This window comes from Macaca nemestrina, chromosome X (assembly GCF_043159975.1).
Source record: "Macaca nemestrina isolate mMacNem1 chromosome X, mMacNem.hap1, whole genome shotgun sequence".
Lineage (NCBI taxonomy): Eukaryota > Metazoa > Chordata > Mammalia > Primates > Cercopithecidae > Macaca > Macaca nemestrina.
This window is the reverse complement of record NC_092145.1, coordinates 115313392-115331984: the sequence shown is the minus strand read 5'-3', so window position 1 is coordinate 115331984 and position 18593 is coordinate 115313392. Positions and strand designations below refer to the sequence as shown.

The 18593-nt window shown below is 45.6% G+C and overlaps 1 protein-coding gene across 2 annotated transcripts in view; it reads right to left on the bottom strand.

Annotated features, from left to right (window-relative positions):
- The window catches only part of DIPK2B (divergent protein kinase domain 2B), a 53595-nt gene that overhangs the window by 8968 nt on the left and 26034 nt on the right, over positions 1-18593 (bottom strand). The window lies entirely within an intron of this gene.

Below are 18593 nucleotides of genomic sequence, written 5' to 3'. Positions count from 1 at the left end.
TCTTGGGATAAGACTTGGAGATACGAACCTAGGCTTTTTTTTTCATGAATGTTTCCAGTAGTTCTTTACAGACTAATACAGATGCCACTAACACCATGCGGGTGTGGTAGTTTGGATCTGTGTCCCTGCCCAAATCTCATGTGGAATTGTAATCCCCAGTGTTGGAGGAGGGGCCTGGTGGAAGGTGATTGGATCATGGGAGCAGATTTCCCCCTTATTGTTATTATGATAAGGAGTGAGTTTTCATCCTTCCTCTTCGCCTTCTGCCATGATTGTAAGTTTCCTGAGGCCTCCCCAGCCATGCTTCCTGTACAGACTGAAGAACTGTGAGCCAATTAAACCTCTTTTCTTTATAAATTACCCAGTCTCAGGTAGTTCTTTTTGTTCTTTTTTTTTTTTTTTTTGAGACAAAGTTTCACTCTTGTCACCCAGGCTAGAGTATAATGGTGCAATCTCAGCTCACTGCAACCTCCAGCTCCCAGGTTCAAGCCATTCTCTTGCCTCAGCCTCCCAAGTAGCTGGGATTACAGGCATGCACCACCACACCTGGCTAATTTTTTTGTATTTGTAGTAGAGATTGGGTTTCACCATGTTGGCCAGGCTGGTTTCAAACTCCTGATCTCAGGTGAACCACCCACCTTGGCCTCCCAAAGTACTGGGACTACAGGCATGAGCCATGGTGCCTGGCCTCAGGTAGTTCTTTACAGCAGTGTGAGAATAGACTAATACAGATGCTAGAAGACTTCTTGAAAGATAGTGAGTTTAAGCTGAAGCCTGAACCTGCAAAGAGGGTGGAAGAGTATTTCATGCAGAGGGAACAGTATATGCAAAAATGTTGAGAGGAGAGAGAATGTGCTAGAAGCTACAGGTGGTTAGGGCTTTTTGAAGCTAGAGTATCACTAGTGAGAGTGAACAGAGAGGAATCCCAAAATGGAAGACAGATGAAGTCATTTTAAGGAATTTTGATTTTATCTAGAAGGGATAGGGGACCACTGAAGCCTTTAAGCAGATACACATTTTATGCTCAGCTATACGTTTTAGGAAAGCGATTCTGGGTTGTTTTGTGGACAATAGATTCAGAGGAGTGTGGCCAATACTGCTAGTTATTGGCCCCTGCATTTTAGCTAGGCATATGGCCACCCCAAATAAAGATTTCATTCCCAGCTTCCTTTGCAGCTAGGTGTGATAATGTGACTAGGTACCAGTCAATGAGATATAAGTAAAAATTTCTGAGAAGAGTCCTTAAAGGGAGAGGATGTAGCTTTCTTCACTTTTTTCTTCCTGGCTGGAATGTGGAAGTGATGGGTGGTGCTCAGGCAGCCATCTTGGATCAGGGCACACTAAGGGCTGTGAAGCAGCAGAATAAAAGTAGCCTGGATCCCTGACAATCATGGAGCCACTATATTGGCCTTGGACAGCTATGTATCAGTTTCTTTTATGTTTTTTTTAAAAGTGTATTTTGGCCAGGCATGGTTGCTCATGCCTGTAATCCCAGCACTTTAGGAGGTCGAGGTAGGCAGACCCCTTGACTCCAGGCATTTGAGACCAGCCTAGGTGACATGGTGAAAGCCTGCCTCTACAAAAAAATACAAAAACTAGCCAGATGTGGTGGTGCATGCCTGTAGACGCAGCTACTTAGGAGGCTGAGGTAGGAGGATCACTTGAGAACAGAAGGTGGAGGTTGCAGTGAGCCATGATTGTGCCACTGCACAGCCTGGGCAACAGAGTGAGACCCTGTTGCAATGAATAAAAGTGTATTTTGATCTTGTTTAAGCCACTGTTACTTGGATTTGTTGTTACATGCAACTGAACTTAATCCTAACTATCACAGGAGGAAATAATGGAGGCAGGAAGGTCAGTTAGGAAGATGCAATGATTGAGGTGTGAGATGAGAGAATGCAAAGACTTGAAGATATCTGTTGGTAGCAGAATATACTAGTCTTAGTGATAAGCTGAATGGTTGGGGGCTGTTGGTGAGAAGAAAGGAGGTGTCAGAGAGAGTACTCAACGTGAGGATGGATAACAAGAATATTGTTTGCTGAGGTGATTTTAAAACATGTTTGCAAACTCTTTGTCACTTCTCCCATCAAGGGATAGAGTCTCATTTCCCTCCCCTGGAATATGGACTGCCTTTGGTGACTCACTTTTGGTGGATAGCACGGTGCAAGAGTGAAGATACAAAACACTGAGCCTAGGTCTTAAAAGGTGATACAGCTTCTACTTGGTTCTCTCTTTGGATGCTTGCTTTTGTACCTAGCCACCATGCTGTAAGGAAGCCCAGGTCACATGGAGAGCCATACGTGGAGATGAAAACCAAGGTCTCCCACTCACTGCAGCAGGGCTGCTAACTGCCAGCCAGCCCCAACTTGCCAGCCATGTGATTGAGCCATCTTGGAAGTGGAACCTCTATGCCCTATAGAACCACCCCAGCTGATGCCACATGGAGCTTGGTGAGCCTTTCCCACCAAGCCCTGCTCAAGTTGCATATTCATGAGCAAAATAAATGATTGCTGTTTTAAGCCACTATGTGTTGAAATGGTTTAATACACAACAATAGATAACTGATATATTTGCTGAGAAGGTTCTGAACCACCTCTTTAACTACAGCAGGAACAGGCTTAAGAGACCATTTGTACTACCCCTTCCCTTTATGATGCAGGCAGCTCCTCCCCAAGGTCCCACTTACAGAGTGAGACCTTTGTCTACTTCTGTTTGGCATGTGCTGGCCATGTGCAAACCCACAATTATATTGGCCAATGGCAAGCAGAATTGGGAAACCAGCCATTTCCGATAAAATAAGGTTTCATTTCAAACCAGATACACCCATTTTGGGGATTACCAATTGCTTTGGAGTTTCTAAATCACTTCTCGCATCTGCATACATGGGCAACAGGGCTAACTTACCACCTCCCAGTGAAAAATAAAAAGATAACCAAACCTTGGACCTCTGTTGCCCCTCTCCCTCCCGTGCCTGGTTTCCTCATCCTTGCATTTCCTGTCTGGTGCTATCCCTTGGGAAGCCAGCCGACCAGTCAATGTCTCCATCGACTGGAATTTTGCTTGGCTATGTTGTTACTTGATAGGGGCCTTTGGTTCAGGGTGATACTGAGAGTGGCTGTCACAGTTCTCTACCACAATCCTTAACAGTCTGTAAGACGGTCGATAAAATTTAGCAGACATGTTGCTGTGATGGTTAATTTTGTGTCAACTTGGCTAGGCTGTATTCCCCAGTTATTCAATCGAATGCTAGTCTAGGTGTTACTGTGAAGGCATTTCATAGATGCGATTAACACCTACAATCAGTTTACTTTAAGTAAAAGAGATTATCTAGATAATCTGGGCGGGCCTGATCCAATCATTCAAAGCCCTTAAGAGCAAAACGGATTTTTTTAAGGAACAAGGAATTCCATCTGCAAACTACAGCATCAGCTTCTGCCCAAAGGTTTACAGATTGCTAGTATACCATATGGATTTTGGACTTGCCAGTCCCTACAATCATGTAAATCAATTCTTTGAAATAAATCTGGACATGTATATGTATCTCCTACTGGTTCTGTTTCTCTGGTAGGACCCTGCCTGATAACACTAGCTAAAGGAAAAACACTTGTTAATTACAAAAACGGACAGCAACTAAGACTGAAATCTAAGTTTGCTTTCATCTTGGAAGCTTTTAGTGAAATCTGAATAGAGGAGAAGTAACTTCCCTGAGGAGTCATTTGACCTGCGATTGGCTTTCATCCATACCCCGGAGTGTTTGCTCAAAACACATCACCAGCAATCAGCAGTGTCCTCATTTAAAGGGTTCTTACCAGAATGGAAACGTAAAAGATAAATAGTCTTGACAGATGATTTCATGACTGTGATGGAGGTACTTAAAAAGTAAAAGAGATATGCTTTTGTTTCCCTCTAGAAGCTACAGATAAGACAGTTCATCCATCACTAGCGCAAGAACAGGTTTTCCTTCAGACCAGACCAAAATTTAGAAGTTATGTGGACCTTCGGTAATGTCAGAATTGCCCTAGCTCCTTATCAGGTTCTGTCTCATGGGAAGACCTGTCCAGACGGAGAATCTCGCCAGAAATAGATGACAGTGGGATCACATCTGGATTGGGGTGGGCTGAGCAATGGCCCCATCTAGGGGACCACAGTGTGGTGGAAAGAGCTGGGGCTCTGGAGTAGCCATCAGAGAATATTGTGCAAAGGTAGCCTGTTGCTGGTGGGCCTGTGTGTAGGTGAATTCTGGAGGGTGGCATGGGAGCTGCATGTGAAGGCTTGATGCAGAAGCCTCTTTAGTGACTACTATTTGAAAATGTGGTTGGTATAACACAGTTGGGAGAAGGCTAACACTTTCTGTAAGTTCTAAGTGCTGGGCCCTATGCCAGGCTTTTTCACTGGTGTTATCTCAGCACACACAGGAACTTTAGTTCTCTCTGGCCCTGGTGACAGTCCTGAAAATTTAAAATGATTGATTAAAAAAAGGCTTCAAAAGATTTGTGGAAAACGTGACATTAATTTTCGCAGCCCTGGCAGGTAAATGCAAATGGTAGACAGCGTTATCCAGTGATCTAGTAAAATACTCCCATGTTCCAGATGGCAATAAGGACCGGGAAGGAAGTGGCTTGTTAAAGATCATGCTCCTGGCTGGGTGTGGTGGCTCACATGGATGCAGCTGGAAACCATCATTCTCAGCAAACTAACACAAGAACAGAAAACCAAACACCACATGTTCTCACTCATAAGTGGGAGTTGAACAATGAGAACACATGGACACAGGGAGGGGAACATCACACACAGGGGCCTGTCGGGGGTTGGGGGGCTAGGGGAGAGATAACGTTAGGAGAAATACCAAATGTAGATGACGGGTTGATGGGTGCAGCAAACCAACATGGCACATGTATACCTATGTAACAAACCTGCATGTTCTGCACATGTATCCCAGAACTTAAAGTATAATAATAATAGAAAAAATTAAAAGTTAGCTGGGTGTAGTCCCAGCTACTCGGGAGACTGGGGCAAGAGGGTCACTGGAGCCCAGGAGTTCAAGACTGCAGTGAGCCATGGTCGCTCCAATGCTCCTTATTGGTGTCCAAGTTTGCTTTCATACCCAGATTCCAATAGGGTATTACATGGATTTAATGGGGAGAAAGATGGGGGGGAAAAGCCAGTGATTTCAGAATAGGGCAGTGTGTCCCAAACTTGGCTGACAATCCCAGCCTTCAGAATGCTATAAACCTACAGATTCCTAGGTCCCCACCTAGAAATTCTGGAAAGGTAGGTCTGTTGGAGGCTTAGAACTCTGGATTTAGACAGATATCATGAGCTGTTCTTGTTACCAGCCAAGCCTAGGGAACAGAAGGGGAGTAAGGGAGATAAGAAACTGAGATGCAATTCAGCATTTCCATCTCAGGAGCTTTGGAAGAAGTCCCTGGGCAGACTTCTTTCTTTAGCTTAGACACAAATAAAAATGACTGTGCATTCTTGATGGTAAAGACAGCTGGTAATGGCTTCCCCATCACTCCTCAGATGGCTATCATCTGTCCCCAGAAAGGTCTGGCTGGTAAAAGCCCAAAGTTACCCTTTAAAAAGGGATGTGCGCACTGTAATAGGGGTGCTCTAGAAAACCACACAATCTTTAAAACCACCCGAATGAATCTCTCGGGAGGAAATCATAGCTGCTTGAAGGAGAGATGGGGTTGCCGACCCCTCACATCACACGGCAGAGCCTACTTCAAGGAAGGATTGAGTGGAAAGAAGAATCAGCAGTGCCAGGTGGCGGCTGGAAAGGCATTGACTGTCTAAGGGCCGTGTACTGACTCCAACTGGCCACTAGCCCCATGCTGCAACTTGGGGTGACAAGAACCAAAGGAGAGCTGGCATCCTAGACACCTCCATTTTTAGACGTCCTATATCGGGTCAGTGAAGATACTGTCACACTACCCATCGTGTGACAATACATAGCTATTTACCATGCTAAAATAGTCCATTTTAGCATGGTAAAAAGAACCAGAGACACTGTTGGAATTCTCTGCTGCTGCTTGTCCAGCTCTCTCTTTGGAATTTCAGCACAAACTTGGTTTACAAACCTCACAGAACATGCATGCAAAAGGCTTGGCCTGGTGAGAGGCACATCCTCTGCATTCAGTACATTGGTACCTATCATTGTCACCATCATGGTTATCAGCATCGACATTGTCACTGCCACGTGCTAGATGTGCCTTCCATACAGAGCCATGGTACTCTCCATGCCCTACGTACCCTTAGAGCTGAAGCTTCCCCTTCTATGGCCGCTGCTCAGGGCAGCAGGGCAAGGCCATCTTTGGTGGATAAGGGGTACCTGGTGTGAAAGGCTCTGCTTAATGAGCTGTTGCTAAAGAGTTAAGCCGATTATTCTGATTCCCTTTTGGGATTTTGATTTGGGATCTATCTGAGAAAGAGAGGATAGGGCAGTGCTATGGAAAGAAGCAGAGATGCCATGAGTGAGGGTGATTGGGGGTCCCCATGAAACAGTGACCGAAGCACCAGATGCATGGTCGCTGGATGCCAGGGCTGCCTCGGGTCTTAAAAGCTTCTGTGGGCTCATGGAGTCTTTTTGTCTCCAGGAGAGCCAGGCAGCCCGTCAACCCAGAGAAATGGGCTTTTATTGAGGCATGAGGGAAGGGCAGGGGGTTAGGATTGGAAGTCCTGGGCCTACTGAGACTCAATTCCTGCCTCTGTAAGAGGAGGGATGACAGTGTCTTTTCTCAAACCTCATGGGAATGGCATGGAAGATAATGTGCGTGAACCTCGTTAAAGCATTCACCATCCTGTGCCCCTGTATAGCCGTATTATCCTGAAGCCCATCTTCCATCCTAATTGTGCAACTTGCTTCTGCCTGATTTTTGGCAGTTTCCAAAAGCAAATGTTTCTCAAAAGACAAAGATTCACCACTACTGAACATATTTGAATATTTGCTCAGATAGAAATAAGTGTGTGAAAAAAAGAACATGAACTCCTCTTAGAAAGAAAATCTAAGACCAGAAATGTGGCTTTTCCCAGATTAAAAGTCAGCTTGTCTCAGTAAGAAGGTTTTCCTTGCCAGCTAGATTTGGAAGGCTGAGGGAAATCTTGAACAAATGAATTTTTACTTTGAGTGGACTTACTGTTCTCAAGCTCACCCAGGGAGAAGAAGAGAACGTGCTAACGCTAATAAACCTATGAGTTTCCTTTCTGGTTACACACCCGAACACCATTCACATGATTTAGTTGTTAAATATGCATGTGAAATGGGACTTAGGTTAATCATGCATCATAAGTTAATCAATGCTCTATAATTAAAACAATGTTGATTCAATAACTGTCTCAGCTGTGGATAATTAAACCAAAAGTTACTGAACATTTCTCCAAGCTGTATTGTATTCAAAATAATGAAAACTCTTTTTTGGTTTGTGTCATTAAGAGAAACATCTTGGCTGAGTGCAGTGGCTCATGCCTATATTCCCAGCACTTTGGGAGGCTGAGGTGGGAGGATTGCCTGAGCCCGAGAGTTCCAAACCAGTCTGGGCAACATAGGGAGACCCTGTCTCCACAAAAAAATGAAAAATTAGCTGGGCATGGTGGTGCCACACCTGTAGTCCCAGCTACTTGGGAGGCTGAGGTGAGAGGATCGCTTGAGCCTGGGAGGTTGAGGCTGCGCTGAGCTGTGATTATACCATGCATGGCACTCCAGCCTGGGCAGCAAAACAAGACTGTCTCAAAAAAAAAAAAAAAAAAAAAAAAAAAAGAAGGCAAACATTTCACGATTCTTTTCCTACTACAGTAGATGAATTTTTTTTTTCTTTTATTAAAGGTCTTTCTGATTATTTTCCACTGAAACCCAGACATAGCACAAAGCTTTTTGGTGTGTTAACTTTGGATTCTATAAGTGTCTGGCCACCAGAGTGATTCTTTTTTTTCTTTTTTTTTTTAGATGGAGTCTTTTTGTTTCACACCCAGGCTGGAGTGCAGTGGCGTGATCTTGGTTCACTGCAACCGCAACCTCTGCCTCCTGGGTTCAAGCGATTTTCCTGCCTCAGTCGCCCGACTAGCTAGGATTACAGGCGTGCGCCACCACGCCTGGCTAATTTTTGTGTTTTTAGTAGAGTCAGAGTTTTGCCACTTTGGCCAGGCTGGTCTTGAACTCCTGACCTCAGGTGATCCGCCTGCCTTGGCCTCCCAAACTGCTGGGATTACAGGCGTGAGCCACTGCGCCCGTCCCAGAGTGATTATTTTTGAGAAACCACTTGGGTGATTTAAAAAGTAGACACCTCATAACTCTCAGTCATGTTTATAGGCAAAGCTTACCCTCTTAGCTCACTGTCCCAGGTACTGAAGGAGGGAGGAAAATCTGTTAAGTAGATAGCTCCCAAATCGTTTCAATTTTGCTTTGAAATCCCTAAGATATGGCAGGTTTACGATAGGCCCCTTTCTCCTTTTAGAAGTTTCTGTCTGTTACCGTTGGCCTAGGCTGATCAGTTCAGATTCCCTGACTCTCAGTCACTAAAGGAAGAAAGTTAGATGCAAAGGGTAGAAGCAGAGACAGCAAGGAGCCAAGAGTGGGCATAGAATTTGGAGTTTTCTTTGGATCATCTCAGAATGAATAACATATCCAGGAGGGTTGAATAGATGTTAAAATCACATAAAACAGAGTTGGTGGAGTGGGGTCCGGGATATGAAATGTTTCCCTTGCAGCAGAAAGCCTGTCTTATAGGCCTACAGTTTCTATGGAAGACAGGGTCTCCTAACTCCGGGTGACATCCTTTCCTTGGGCAGAGCTTCTTTTTGTTTAGATTCTTGGTATTCTGCAGAGGTTCTGGGTTGAGCCCTGATGGAATGTTCTCGCAGGAGCAGAAGGCTTGAGAGAAGTTCTGTTTCATTCCCTGGGGAGAGTCTCCAGGAGAGGAGTCCCAAATGTGGCTTTATCCACTCTCCTGTCTCCCAGCGCCTCCTGGCATGTCTTCTCCCTGTCTCCCCTCTTCAGGCCAACAGTCTGCGTCCCTTCATTCCATCTTGTATTCCCATCGGCCTGTGGAGGGGTCTCTGCTGGATGGATGGACAGCCTTCACCCCAAACTTCAAAGGTGAAAAATTAGATTCAACATCCCCTTTGGGAGGCAGTACAATCCAGTAGTTACAACTATGTCATTGAAAGTCAAGCTGCCTGGGTTCAAATCCCAGCTCTGTCACTTAACAATTGCATGACCTGAGGCAAGTTCTTTAATTTAGCTGTGCCTCAGTTTCCTCACCTATAACTGACAGATAATAATTAAGGGGACCCATAGGACTCATGTTCTGAGCCAGGATATTTTTGAGAGTGAATGGGGGTGGTTTTAAGAATTAAATCAGGACAGCAGGCATCCTGTGGGACTGTCTCAGGCAAACCTAAATTGATGGTTATCCTCATAATTACGGTACCCATCTCATGAGGGCGTTGAGAGGGTCAAGGTTGTGAGAACAGTGTCTGGTACATGGGAAGGGCTCTAGAAGCATTTTCTGTTATCATCTGTCCCAAACGCAACACCCTTTTCTAATTTTTCCATTTCTGTAAGTGACTCCACCATTCTCCCAGTCTTCTGGGTCAGAATATCTGAAGCTATTTTTGACTTCCTTATCTTATTGGCTGATCTCTTGGATCTTTGGCTCCCCATATCAGTTTGCAGTGTCATCATTGTGACCTGTAACATATGCATTGTGTCATGTCCACTTGTGACCTTAGTCACCTCTTCTCCAGCTGGCCCAGGCTGGTTCCTTCCCTTCCTGAGCCCCTGTTCCCTCATCTCTCAGGTGGGGACGATGGTATTTGCCACCAAGGACACCCGCATTGCCAGGCTCTTGCATGGCCTCCGGACATCACAGACACTGTTACTTCCTTCTTGAATTCGCGATAAATATGTCACTGTGCTTTACAGACTGTGGAGTGCTTTGTAAACACAAAAGGTACTGTGGAGGGCCAAACAAACAACATCCACATTGTGACAATAACTGACACAGGACAGTCTTGAAATGTGGGGAAAATATTTGGGAAACACTAGTCAGGAAATCATTTCAGGCAGAAGGATTGGGGGGCGAGTGTTATCAACTTCTCAGCCATTTGAAGAGGCCAAATGGACACAAAGCGTTAATCAGACTGGACATTAAGACAGGATAACCCAAGGGTCAGAAGTTGGCCTTGGGAGGCCGGGCGTGGTGGCTCACGTCTGTGATCCCAGCACTTTGGGAGGCTGAGGCAGGCAGATCACTTGAGGTCAGGAGTTCGAAACCAACCTGGCCAACATGGTGAAACCCTGTCTCTACTAAAAATGCAAAAATCAGCCGGGCGTGGTGGTGAGCGCCTGTAATCCTAGCTACTCAGGAGGCTGAGGCAGGAGAATCACTTGAACCTGGGAGACAGAGGTCACAGTGAGCTAAGATTGCGCCACTGCACTCCAGCCTGGGTGACAGAGCAAGACTTCGTCTCAAAAAAAAAAAAAAAAAAAAAAAAACCAAAGTGTTGACCTTGGCATCCAGAAAGAGGATGCCCCAGCCCATGACCTCCAGCACTGTGGCCCAGGGACAGGTGGCCAGGCCGTCCCTGGCTGACTCCCGTCTTAGATCAGCACCCACCCACCAGCCTTCTGACTACTCGGAAGCTTGCCTTCGTGCAGAGAGAAGTGCATTCCACTGTATGGGAGAGTGACACTTTGTAAATACCATTTCAATTGCTGGTTCTGTGACTTGGCCAGTGTGAATTGGCTTCTTTTAGGGTGTGCTGGGAAGACCACCAAATGTGAGCTCTAAGAGAGCAGGGACTTTGTCTGTCTTGCTCACCTCTGTGTCCCTAGCACCTTGTAGAAAGTTCATACTCAATACAGTGTTGTTCAATCAGAGGAGGAATGATTGAAACCCCAACTCTGGACTGTGGTGAATTTACCAGGGTAAATGCCAGCCTGAGACACCCTTTGGGAGCCAACAGACAGGGTGGCTTTTCTGGAGACACACCCATGTGTTACTGCAGAGTACAGCCTTTGAAATGATGACAATGAAAACCAGTTGCTAACACTATTGCATGCTTGCCTGCTCTGTTTTCAGGCCCGGTGCTCTGTGCCTTGCATGTGGTGCTTTGGTTAGTTCTCACACTTCCACGAGGGCAGGCACTGTGCTCGCCTGCAATGAGAATTCTGTGTGCCTGGAAACTAAGCAACACATCCAGGGCTTTGTACATGGGGGTGGAGCCAGGATTTGAACCCACGCCTGCCTGAGTCCCAGCCCAGGTCATACTGTCTTCTGGGGCATTGAACCTGCAGCCTCCTTGTTGGGTCTTCTCTCTCTGGCACTGTCAGGTGGTCTGTGCCTCCAGCGCAGGCAGCGGATCTCATGTGCTCTCATCTTTCCAGGAACCCTGGGCATCATCCGGCCTATGGCAGGTGTCACGAGTCTTGGATGTGCCCTCCCTTTCCCTCTTTCTCCAGTAGCCTGTGTGAGCGTGGCCTTGCCCTACTTTTGCCATAAAGGTTCAGCACCATTTTCCTGACCCCGCTCTGAACCCTTGCCAGTCCCTGCGTACCATGTTTAGACCCATTTCTGAAAAGATCCACTGTCTTCGAGTCATTTTTCTTTAGAAATGGAAATTCTCAGACCCTGCCCCAGACCTGCTGAATTAGAATCTCTAGGGCGAGTGTGCCAACAACCCTTTCTGGGGATTCTGGTGCCTGCCCAAGTTTGAGAACCACTGTCCTATAGAATGAAGTTTAGCTCCCCACCCCCAGCCCTTGCCCGACCCACCGCTCTCTGACACTCTAATGGAGGGCCGTGACACTTGCTCTTCCCACAGTCACGCCTTATTCTCACTTCCACGTCTTTGCCTGTGGAAGATCCGTCATGGACATTTTCCCTGTCCCATCCTTCCTCTCCCAGTTTAGGCCACACCTCCTCCAGGCAGATTTCCTGGCCCTTCCAGCTCTCATTTTCTTCCTTCTTTTGCATTCTGTGCTACACAGGCCTCGTGCTATGCACGTCGGGTCTCTCCTTAGCTGTTCAGTGCACAGGAACTTTGAATAATCATACCTTGGTAATCATACCTCTGCCTCAGCAAATAGTAGTGGGTGGGTACCTAAGAGGTCCTTAGTAAGCAAATCTTGTCCACACACTGATTGGTGCACTGCAGTGCACTTACTCGGGGTGTGTGCCCCAACCCACAATTCCTGAGAGGCTGACTTAGGCAGCTGGTGGTTTGTCCAGGAACAGTACAAGAGGTAATGCTGGAGGAGCAGGGAGCATGACTAACAGAGAGATCCAGTCTGCTGAGAGATAATGGAGCAGACACCCAGAAGGCAGCAGAGATGAGAAGCAATGCAGGTCTGGAGCCAGATAGGAACTTATAATTTCTTTCTTACCAGGAGGGCTGGATGGATGTACTTCCGACAGAATAAACCCCTTTTTCACTTTAATTTCTGAGGAGGTTTCTGATCCTTGCAACTACTGATCCCTGATTAAGATACAAGCAAATGGTTGCTTTGAGGGACATGTGTTGTCTTGGTTAAGTAGGCGACCATCTTAGCTGAATACCACACAGTGTCATGCATGGTATCTATGTAGCAGTAGCCCTGGTCAAGGTTACTTCCCTTGCCCACCTGTGCCCCTTGCTGTCAAACCTTTGGCAGCCAGAGGCTCACTTAGTAGTGAGCGTGGCCTCCTCTTCCATTGGGTAGCCCACACCTTGGATGACTCCTCTGGTGGAGGTGGTAGCTAACTTTCCCTTCCTATTAAAGACTCTTTCTTTCCTCTCACCTCCCACTTTGTCCACCATCTTCTTCCATTCCAGGGCCTCTGGAAACTTGTCACTGAAGCGTTTGTGGGTTGCTCAAAGATTTTCACTGTGGCAGATGAAATAATCATCCTGGCAGGCAATTGAGCTAATAGCCGGGGCGAGCAGGGCAGCTGAGGCAGAGTAAAACACATTATTTCATGGTCTGTCATTTCGATTCAGGTGTGCTAAAGCTCATCATAATTCTCCACTGGGCCATTTCTTTTTATACGGGCTGTTGGTTTTCTTTTCTCTTCTTCTTTCTTAAATCAAAATACAGGAAACCAAGTGCTTCTGACAACTCATTCGTGCATCCAAAGCTTGCAGAAATATCCATAGGAGCCCAGTGGCTTCTGCTGTGCAAAGGTCCTGTTGGCCCAGGAGGCTCAGGCAGAATTCTGATTGTCAGGAAAACCCTCACGCTTGCCTGAGAGCAGGCGCTGCCAGGCTTCTAGTTCCCCCCAGCCCTTCTGTTGAGATTGCATCACCTGTATGAGTCAGGGTTCAATCAGAGACAGGAGCACCAGGAGATTGTTTCAGTTTTATAGGGTTTTGACTTTATACAGTCATGGGAGCTGGCTAAGCAGTCTCTGTAGGGCTGCTGTCCTCCCATCTGATGTTGGAGCTTGAAGTCCACTGGGCAGACAGTTGGGAAGGGAAGATAGATGCAAAGTGGGGGAAGACCAAGGACAAGATTGAACCCATAGCGCAAGCTGGAGCCCACGAGGACTGACTGAAACCATGTCAGTTCTTGTTGCCTTGACCTTGGTGGTGTGGTGGCCTGCAGAGGCTGGAGTCCTGTAGTATGGAGCTAAACCTGGCTCAGGAGTCGTTGAGACTAAAGAAGTGGACGGGGAAAGGTAGAGCAGCTGCAGGCCTGACCATGCTTTACACCAGCAAGGTGAGCCAGCAGGTAAGTGGCAATGTGTGTGAGTTATCAAAGAACCCCTGTTTCACTTCCACCCTCCAAGACTCCTGACAGAATCTCTCTGTGGTCCACTCTAATTCGAAGCATAGAGGGAAAGGAATTCTGGGAAATGTAGTTCAACCTAGCCAAGTTGACACATTACAAAGCTGTCACATCACCTTTGGCTTCCTTTGCATATCCCATGGCGACTTTCTTCAGCTAGACTTAGCTAGCTCACTGGAGCCTAACTGCCCTGAGTCTGTATTTGGGGTATGGAGGTTTACTGTCCTGAGAAAAGGCTGGAAAGAGGAGCAGGCTTGGGTAGGCAGCTTCTGGGCCAGGTTTCGGGTGAGGAGCTCTCCAGTAGATGGACATAGTGCAGACAGAGCTCATGGAGGAGCCGGTGATGCATTCTCTGGGTACCTGAGAGAAGCTCCTGGTGCACTGAACTAACTTTCTTTCTTTCTTTCTTTCTTTCTTTCTTTCTTTCTTTCTTTCTTTCTTTCTTTCTTTCTTTCTTTCTTTCTTTCTTTCTTTCTTTCTTTCTTTCTTTCTTTCTTTCTTTCTTTCTTTCTTTCTTTCTTTCTTTCTTTCTTTCTTTCTTTCTTTCTTTCTTTCTTTCTTTCTTTCTTTCTTTCTCTCTTTCTTTCCTTCTTTCTTTCTTTCTTTCTTTCCTTCCTTCTTCTTTCTTTCTTTCTTTCCTTCTTTCTTTCTTTCTTTCCTTCTTCTTTCTTTCTTTCTTCTTTCTTTCTTTCCTTCTTCTTTCTTTCTTTCTTTCTTTCTTTCTTTCTTTCTTTCTTTCTTTCTTTCTTTCTTTCTTTCGCGGGATGCGGGTAGAGACAGGGTCTCATCATCTTGTCACATGGGCTGGAATGCAGTGGTGTGGGCTCAAGTGATCCTCTCCCTCAGCCTTCTCTAAGTAGCTGGGACTAAAGGCACACACTACCACACCCAGCTAAATTTTTGAATTTTTATAGAGACAGAGTCTTGCTATGCTGCCCAGGCTGGTCTCAAACTCTTGAGCTCAAGTGATCCTCCCACCTTGGCCTCCCAAAGTGCTGGAATAACAGGTGTGAGCCACTGTGCCCAGCCTGAACCTCCTTTCTATCTCCCATCCCAACCCCTATTTCCCCCTCTTCACTGGCCTCATTCCTCTGCACCCTGGGTACCTTCACAAGGTACTGTCTACCAGGTCCTTTCTGTGGTAGAAGGAAGGGTCTGGGGAGAAAGAAAAGCAGGCACCTTCCTAGAGGCTGGGTGTGAGAAATTAGCCACAGAAGCACTAGAGAGAGAGGCCACAAAGCCCAGAAGGGCCTGAGCTGAGAACGAAGTGCTGTCAGTTCCAACCCAGGTCTGTCACTAGGCTCAGTGGTCCTTTGGAACTGCATTGCAGGGAGACACAAAAAGAATTTGGGGACTCTTCCCTCAACCCAAATATACTGCTGCAACCATGCCTGTGTGTTAGGAAACTTGTAACAGCTCCCATCTGAGGTTGTTGTAAGTCATTTATTCAACAAAAGCTTATCAGTGCTCTGTTTTGTATAAGCTGTTGAGCCTTATACAAAGTAGGACCTACTGAGGTCACAAAGATAAATAAGAGAAGGCCCCTACACCCAAGGTACCCTCGTGGGGCAGAGTGACATATACACCACAAAGTTCAATACGGGGCAGAATATGACAAATGCTGTAAGAGATGTAAACAAGGTGCTATGGGAATACAGAAAAGAAAGCAGTAGGGAAATCCAGGTAGGCTTCACAGAAGAGGTGGTATGAGCACGGCCTTGAAGAATGAGTAGGATTTTGGCAGGTGGAGATCTAATGTCAATGTATTTTAACTGAAGAATCAGAATTGAGCAAAGGCAAGGAGCAGAGTTAAAGGCCATGTCTGGTCTATGGGACACAGACTTGGGTTTATCAGGGGAGAAGATTGGAAATGTATGTTGGGAGAAAACAGTGGGACTCTTGAATACCACATGTAGGAATTTAGATTTTATTTTATAATGTGCGTAATGTTGTAGGCAAAGATGATTGTTCATGAAGATGCCATGGGCACCCCCCAAAAAACTCTTTAGAGGGAGTTATATTCAGTTTGGCAATATGTATTCACTCCCTCAAAACTCTTTAGAGGAGGCCGGGCGCGGTGGCTCAAGCCTGTAATCCCAGCACTTTGGGAGGCCGAGGCGGGCGGATCACAAGGTCAGGAGATCGAGACCACAGTGAAACCCCGTCTCTACTAAAAATACAAAAAATTAGCCGGGCGCGGTGGTGGGCGCCTGTAGTCCCAGCTACTCAGGAGGCTGAGGCAGGAGAATGGCGGGAACCCAGGAGGCGGAGCTTGCAGTGAGCCGAGATCGCGCCACTGCACTCCAGCCTGGGCAACAGCGTGAGACTCCGTCTCAAAAAAAAAAAAAAAAAAAAAACTCTTTAGAGGGAGTTATATTCAGTTTGGCAATATGTATTCTTTATACCCCTTGACCCAGTGGTTCCACTACGGGGAAGTAGGGAAGCCACAAAGCATAGTATTTAAGGGTGTGACTTCTGCAGTCAGGAGACAGGCCTGTGTTCAAATCTCAATTCCAAAATTTACTAGCTGGGTGACCTTCGACAATGTATGTAAATCTCTCTAAGCCTCAGATTCCCCATCTGTAAAATGGGAACAAGAATATCTTAGAGGGTTTGAAGATTAACTGTGACAAATGTATGTGAAGCATGCCTGGTCCATAGAAAGCAGCAGGTATGTGGTAGTTTTTAAAAGGAAATTTGTTTCAAAGACCTAACATGAAATTCAGACAAAGACTTTGCAAAAGGATGTTCATCAAAGCATTATTTATGATAATAAAAATAAAAAATGTAAATAGTCAACAATAGTGAATAAAACTGTGGTCCATACATTTGAGGAAATGATGCTTGTGAAGAGTTTTAATGATATGGAGGTTATTATGCGATGTAATATTTAGTCATAGAAGAATATTCAGTATTACATATACAACTTACTTTTAACCATGTTAAATATGACTAGAAAAAAGACTAGAAGAAAAAACACCACTGTGTGAACAGTGGTTGCCTCTGTGGCAACCCAGTGGTGAGTTATATGTGATTTTTCCCCCTATTTTTTGTGTTCATATATATATATATATATATATATATATATATATATATATATATATATATATATACACACACACACGCACATACATGTATATACATACACACACATATATATGTATATATACTTTATACATTTTTACAATGAGTCTATATCACTTTAATAATAACAAATAAAAGTAAAAAATTGAAGAAAAGAAAGTTTTTGAACTGGAAAGGGAAAGATCCATTTTTTTGGGAGGGTAGCAGGTGGCCAGGTTAAGCATGTATTTGAGAAAGGGAAGGTGAGAAGCAAGGAGATGGGTCACATTGCTCTTTGAAGCAGGCCTGAAGTGGTGCTTTTCCACCTCACAATGAATGGGGTGATTCTGAGGCTGCTGTAGGGGAGGAGCACTTTGTTGGAAGAATTCTCTGTGCACAGCCGGGAGGTCTATGCAGAAGGAAGGGGGTCTGTAATGGGGACCTCTTGCAGGAAAATATGCTTAGACAATCTGATGGCCCCCTGAGCTGTGAGAGATTGAAGTATTAAGGTAAAACAGACAATGAAAAGGTGGGGGGCATACATTTTTCACCACTGGGCCATGGACAGGACCTCAGGGTGGCCAGAGGGATCAGATGCATCCAAGAACAATGAACGTCAAGAATGAAGTGAGCCTCATGAGTTTCCACATGTTACTGCAGCCCTCCTGGTCCTATAGAGAATTCTTTAGATCCAGAACACTGAGGGAAGGACTATAGTTTTAGGATGACAAGAAAGCATCAATCTCAAGAAGCTATAAGGTAGTTATATTTGTTTGTTAATTAGAGAGCCATTTATATTCTGGAGTCCCTTCCCCAACCCTAGCATACATAGTGTCCACTGTCTTGTCCCTAGAATTGGCAAGTGCCACAGGTAAATGACTACCTGCTGAGTCTCAAAACATGATGGTGTGCAGAAAGTCTCCACCATAGTTAGCACATGTTGGGGCTCTAGATGCAGGGGAAGCCTTCTGAGAAGATTATTGGTGGGGAGACAGTTTTGATCCTAGAGAAACAATGTTGGAAGGGAAATCAGTATTTGCCCCTTGCCTTTCCTTTTGGTGTCTTACCTTGCCTTTGAAGCACAATCCTCAGAAGCACTTGGGTCAGCTTACTAGGCAACCCCCTGGAGAAATCACCCTTTGTCCTCCTGAGCAAGAGGCTCCCCATCAACTTCTTCTCCTGCCCTTTGTCAAAATACCTCAGTTGTCTCTTCTCCAAGTTAACTATGGAGAGATCAGTCTCTGAAGAATGCTAATGAATCATTGTGCCACCATCCCTTCTTGCCCAAATTGGGGAGACATTTCTGTATCAAGAGTCATATTCCATGGAGTATGAACTGTGGGACTGATATGGTTTGGATATCTGTCCCTCCAAATCTCATGTTGAAATGTGATCCCTACCAGGTGCAGTAATCCCAATATTTTGGGAAGCCTAGGTGGGAGGATTGCTTGATCTCAGGAGTTCGAGAAGAGCCTGGGCAACATGGTGAGATCCTGTCTCTACAAAAAAATACAAAAATTAGCCAGGCATGGTGGTGCACACCTGTAGTCCCAGCTACTTGAGAGGCTGAGGTGGGAGTATCTCTTGAGTCTAGGAGGTCGAAGGTGCAGTGAGTTGTGATTGTGCCACTGCACTTCATCCTGGGTGACAGAGCAAGACTCTGTCTCAAAAAAAAAAAAAAAAGAAAAGAAATATGATTCCTCCTGTTGGAGGTGGGGCCTCATGGGAGGTGTTTGGGTCATGGAGGTGGATCCCTCATGAAGAG